Genomic DNA, 6,385 nt, shown 5'->3' on the forward strand with positions numbered 1-6,385 from the left:
AGAAATTACAAAAACAAAATATTCCCTCTTCTGGTTTAAGTTGGCGTGTTGAGTAATCATTGGTGATTTCTTCGGTAAGTTAAATTAAGCTAAGTCTAGACTAACTGAGCTTTTACTGAAGACAAAATACTTAAAATTAAAGACCTACGCTTTTGCACCTACTCAGCCCTGCCAGATGTATGGATTTTTCCGTACGGTACGGATTTGCAGGGGTGAAAATGGTTGTACGGATTATTGGAGTCTATTTTCATATTGTAAAAATTGGCCTGTTTTACACATATCTCAGGTTTCTTATATGCAGCTCCTGAACAGTAAATTTTTTTTATTAAAAAATGCGTTATTTTCGCACTTGAGGGACTTATCTATTAACATCTTTCACTCGATTTTTAAATTAAACATGAGAAGAGGATTTTTTGGAGTTTAAACAATATCGATCCCTAACCGCCAAAATAACGTAAGCGACATTTTTTTCAAAATTTTATTTTTGATGCAGAAATATTCCTCGGGCATCTAGATGTATTTCTGCATCGAAAAGAAAATTTTGAAAAAAATGGCGCTTACGTTATTTTGGCGGTTAGGGCTCGATATATTGGTAGACTTCGATTGTTGGGAGTTTTTGTCGCGTAAAAGTAAACAAAAAACTCTAATTTTCTTTATTTTTTCAACTTTAACCATCGCACATAGGGTTATTTGTCCCAATTAGGCGGCCAAAATTATTTTTATGAAAATTTTAACTCTAAATGTTTAGAAACGTTTGTTACGATATTTAAAACTGTAAATGTTTAAAATTAAGTAAATAGAGGGGGAGGATGTCCAAGTATTCCACAAAAATAACGAAAATAAAGTTGCTTAACGTTTGACATCGATAGACTCCATCTTATTGAGGTCGGATTGCAGAAACATTGATACCCACGTATTCGTATTGGCGAGGAGAAGGGTTGTTCCTAGGTTAGAATATAAAAAGGTTTGCCGCCTGCTAAAAAATTAAATGCAGATATGTTAAATGAATTACTACAATATGGGTATTAATTGAGATGGTTTTGAAAAGGCTTTATTTCTAAACAACATGTGGAAAAATTAAATTCAACTTTAATTCAAGGAAATTAGGTAACTGAAATATGCATAACAACATGGGTGTCAGACTAACAAGTTTAATAAGGTTATAGTTTGAAACTATTTTTATCAGGGTTGTCACCTGTTTAAAAATTAAATTCAATGTATATATTAGGTTAAATTAATTATAACAATATGGACATCCTCCAAAATAGCTTTGGAAGGGCTTAATGTTCAACTGCTTTTAGTAGGATTGCTACTGTTTAAAAAAAAATCAAATTCAAAATAACATATAATTAGAAAAAACACTATATGGACCAACCATTATGTTGAGTTTTATTAAAATAATTTGAACCTTATCAAACACGTAGAAATTTCATACACTCATTAAATTAATAATTATCAAAATTCTTAGAGTTGTTTCCTGGAAAACTTTTGATATATATACATACATATTTACAAGAATTGATTGTTTAAAGTAATGAGATGCACACATACATGTATGTAATTTGAGAAAAAATTCTTACGATTTTACTGCCTTAAAAGCTTATTTGCAAATTTTTACCAGAACTTGCCCTTAAGTAGAGATTTTTTTTCTAAATGTACTGACAACTATTTTCTCCCTGCAGCTTTCCAAATTTTTATATTGAGCCCCTCCCCCCTTAACGTTGTTGGGCGTCTTGACTTTCCTATCACCCCCTTTACTCATTTAACACTTTTACAGAAAACTGGTGCAGTAGCGCAGCAGTATCTATATCTATATATATAATACACGAAGGCATTTTTTATGCAGCATAAAATATCTGCACCGTTCGTTCGATTTTCAAATGGTGTCAAATTAAAGCGCTTGGCATGCAGATGTGCAAACTGGTCTTATTTTTTCGAAAAGAGTTGCCACCTGTTGAACAATTAAAATTAAAATTTTCAATAATCAATACCATCAAATTCGTACCGTTCGTCCGACTTTCAAAAGTGAGATGCCAAATTAAAGGGCTCGGGCCGTAGAATGCAATAAGGATTTATTTTTTTTGAAAAGAGTTGGCACCTTTTAAAAACTTATCTATATTCAAATTATTTCAAAAAATGTATCAATTATTCAAAATGTGTATTAATCGAAATGGTTTTGAAAAGCTTTGTTTTTTAACTTAACTCAGGAGGGTTGCCACCTATTTAAAAAAAAATCAATTTTAATTAAGGGAAATAGGTAAGAAAAGTATGTATGTATCACCATATGGGTGCCAAACGAAATGGTTTTAAGAAGGTAATAGTTTGAAAATATTTTGAACAATGTTGCCACCTTCTTGAAATGTCTAATTTAGTTAACTTATACACAAATTATATGAAACAATAAAATATGAATGTCAAAGTGTATTAAGAAATGTTTACTTTCGACGCTACGACTATTTTTGAGGTGATGGAAAAGGGTTGCCACATGTTTACATAGGTAAATTCAAAGTATTTAATAAGTTAAATGAATTATTAAAATTTGGGTATCAATCTAAGGGGGTTTCAAAAATCTTTATTTCTGATCTATATTTAGTGGGGTTGCCACATGTTTAAAAAATCAAACTCGACTTAATTTATCACTTAATTAAAATATCTATCGCAATGTTAGACAAAGGAGCCTTTACAAGGGTTTAGCTTGAAAATACTTTTCAAGAGGGCTGCAATCTGTTTGAAATGTTTAATTTAATTAACTAATGCAAAATTTATGTGAATTATATAAATACGGGAGTCAAACGAAAGAGTGTTAAGAAATATTTAGTCTGAACATTTGGAACGTTTGAAAAGGGCTGTCAGGTGTTTAAAAAGTTACATTCAAATTATTCAATAAGTTCGACGAATTATTAAAGTATGGGTATAAATCGCAATGGGTTTGAAAACTCTTTATTTCTGACCTTTATTTAGGAAGGTTGCAACGTGTTTGAACATTCAAATTCAAATAAGTTCATCTGCTATTGAAACACATGTGTATCACAATGTCAGGTGAAAGAGATTTAAGGAGATTTTAGTTTGAAATAACTTTTGAAAAGGACTTCCACCTGTTTGAAAGGTCGAATTTAGTTGACGTATACACAAGTTTTATGAAATATTTAGATATGGGTGTGCATCGAAAGAAATTTATGAAATCTTATGTTTGAAAATAACTTTAATTAGGCTGGCTACCTTTTCGAAAAAAACATATCGATCTAAAAGTATAGGTATATGTATGTGTATTATACGGGAAGGTATTTTGTGTAATAGTTCTTTTGAATTTCTAAAATGAGAGGTCAAATTAAAGACCTTAACCTGTAGATGTGCGATAAAGTTTTATTTTTCTACTTAGCATCTTTTTTAAAGGGTCATTTGAAATTTGATGAAATTAAAAACCTACACTATGCGAGACCTCTCTTCACTAAAAAACGGCTACACGGATTTACATGAAATATGCCACTTTGATCGCTTATAACTGTGACTGATATTTGAAATATTTTTTAGGTTCTTGAAATTCAATTTTGGGCGTTTTCACGCCATGCGGGTTCACTAGTTTTCGGTTTATTTTTCAGCAGTAGTAAGTATTTCCAATGGTCACTGCACAGCAAACGCACATTTTCAACAGTTTTTTTTCGTTTCCTTTCCAAACTGCGAACTGTAAAGCAGAACACCCAAGCAAGATGTTCAGCGCCGTTGAGTGGTGTTATATAACTTTATGACTGTAATTTATTCTTCTAATCCATTAATATTAGCAAGAATACGATATTTTTCCTTGTAGCTCTGCCGGTACCAGTTCATATTATATTTGTATTAAACTATTATATGGTATTTATCTGCTTTACAATTATCCAATTTAATATAGTTAAAAAAAAATAATACACGGTTTAAAGCAGTTTTTTACAACTTCGGCTTGTATTGAACACATCTAAAAACCAAATAAACAATTATCAACACGGCATTTTGACAACGCGGTGCGAGCGAATTAAAGCAGAGAGGGATAAAAAATAACGGAATCTAGTCAAGAATTATATTCTCTTTACCCTATATTCAGTTATAAAAGAAAAAAGTACGTTTGGAAAATTCGACAACCTACCTGAAAAGTTTTGTTACATGTATATAAACTAGGAACAAACTGCTTATTTAAAAGTTCTAATCAGAAAGGTCAGAAGGTTGAATGTGAAGAAATCAATAAATAGGACTAGTGGAAATCTTATTCTTCTTATTTGGCGCTGTAACCGCCTAAGCGATTTTGGCCGAGTTCAACAAAGCAAGCCAGTCGTTTCTTTTTTTTTGAGCCAACTGGCACCAATTGGAAATGCCAAGTGAAGCCAAGTCCTTCTCCACCGTCTTTCCATCTCAGTGGGGCCTTCCTTTTCCTCTGTTACTGCTATTTTCATTCGCTGCACTATGTCCATGTCATTGTAAAGATCATACAGCTCATCGTTCCATCGTCTGCGGTACCCGCCGTCGCCAACGCGTAAAGGATATACGCATGCGCCCAACGATTTTCATTTTCCATCTTATAAATTGTTTATAATGACTTTTGCTAAAATTTCAAAATCAAAAGTTATCAAAACAAATTCTATGGTACTGAGAAATATTATTTTCTACTTTTTAGTCCATTTATAAAAGCGTGGTACATTAAAAAGGTTTTTATTTTATTTATTTTCTACTTGTTAGTCTTGTCTGTATAAGATTTTGCAATAGATATTACAATAATTCAACGATATTAATAGATTGATGCACACATGCATATACATACGACACCATTTCCGCTGTAGCGTACGTAGTGCATAGAGCGACATCTACCTGTCAACCGACGAGGTTGATTGACTGGACACACAGCATTGCAAGTTGATAAAAGCGTTGTAAAATGGATTTTTTCATGAATAAAAATAGTTTCATAGAGGATTTTTTGGAAAAAATCCCCTCAGATGACAAAACAGTAAGCTTAAAAAATCTAAATAAAAATATTAAAAAATTGTATCAACGGAATCATAATAATGAGATGTTTGATGCTGTTTCTTAACTTTTTCAAAGACTTGCGTAAGAAGATCTGGAATAACTACTCCAAAGCTTTACCGATATAGACTTATGAGCTATCAGTGGAAAGATATTTTCTCACCCTTTTTATTCTTTGCAAAAAATCTCATTCACGTCCCAATTTTTTCTTTATTCAATACCAAACGCATTTTAATTCAACATGGAATAGCACTCGTTTATCTTACCTTCCTCTTTCATACGTTGAATGAGCTTATTCGCAAAGAGTTTAAAAGGGTGAGAAAATACCTTACCAATGATACCTCATGAGTCTAAATTGGTAAGGTTTTGGCTGAGTTATTCAAGTTTTTCTTAAACCAGTCCTTGAAAAAAGTGCAAAAACAGCACAAAAAATCTGATTATTATGATTCCCTGGAATTTTTTTTTTTAATATTTTTATACAAACTTTTTAAGCTTGAACTGTTCAGTCATCTGAGGTAATTTTTTAAAAAAATATTTAAAAAAACACTTTATTAATAAAAAACTCAATTTTTGGAGGTATTTTCAAATCGGTCCAGCTCACATATCTTAAAATTTTTGTGAGATATTTTGGCGGAAGTCTTAAAATAGAATAGATTTTATAATTTCAGTGGAAAAACAGTTCCGTTTTTTTTTTTGTATGGGGAGTGATGCAGTCTACTGTACATAAGTTGACTATGCCACTAAGTGTATTTTAAAATTTTCAGGCAATGGCCTCATGCGATTATCGATTATATTTTTTGTGGTTTGTGTGAAATATTTTATTTTTATCAGTATTTTTCTTTTAATCAAAATATGTTGAAATAAAAATGAAAATAAAAAAAAAATTCCAAAACCCAGCTCCTCCCCCAAAAAAAATCCTGGCTACGGCCCTGTGTGTATACTAGGGAAGTAAATTTCTTCGTTTTTTACGATCTCGGGATTTTCGGGATGTCGTTGGTTCAATCCCGGGATCCCGGGATCAGTCCCGGGATTTAGATATTTATTTATTTATTTTTTTTGCATCAATATGATTTGAGAAGCTCTCCTATCATATAATAAACTAGCAGGGCACCCGACATCGTTCGGGGTAAACAAATCAAAATATAAAACAGTAATACAAATATTCAGTTCAGCATAATTTAAAGGAGACAAACTATTTTCATTGTTTACATTAAGGTATCCTTATGAACCATACTTTTAGCTTTATCGTGCTTTAACTAATAAATATTGATCATCACTTGTACTACAAATTTTGTTCCATTATTAATATTAGATGGATTAAGGCAACCAAAAAATGTCTAAATTAAAACTATTCTGCTACGGTACATTCCCTTTAGCTGCCTATTCGATTAGCTGT

The 6,385-nt window shown here is 31.6% G+C and overlaps 1 protein-coding gene across 8 annotated transcripts in view; it reads left to right on the forward strand.

The window, feature by feature from the left end:
- LOC118744151 (matrix metalloproteinase-14) overlaps nucleotides 1-6,385 on the forward strand; it is a 396,751-nt gene that overhangs the window by 244,561 nt on the left and 145,805 nt on the right. The window lies entirely within an intron of this gene.

The sequence above is a fragment of the Rhagoletis pomonella genome, unplaced genomic scaffold (assembly GCF_013731165.1).
Source record: "Rhagoletis pomonella isolate Grant_MI unplaced genomic scaffold, Rhpom_1.0 Rhpom_scaffold_00008, whole genome shotgun sequence".
Lineage (NCBI taxonomy): Eukaryota > Metazoa > Arthropoda > Insecta > Diptera > Tephritidae > Rhagoletis > Rhagoletis pomonella.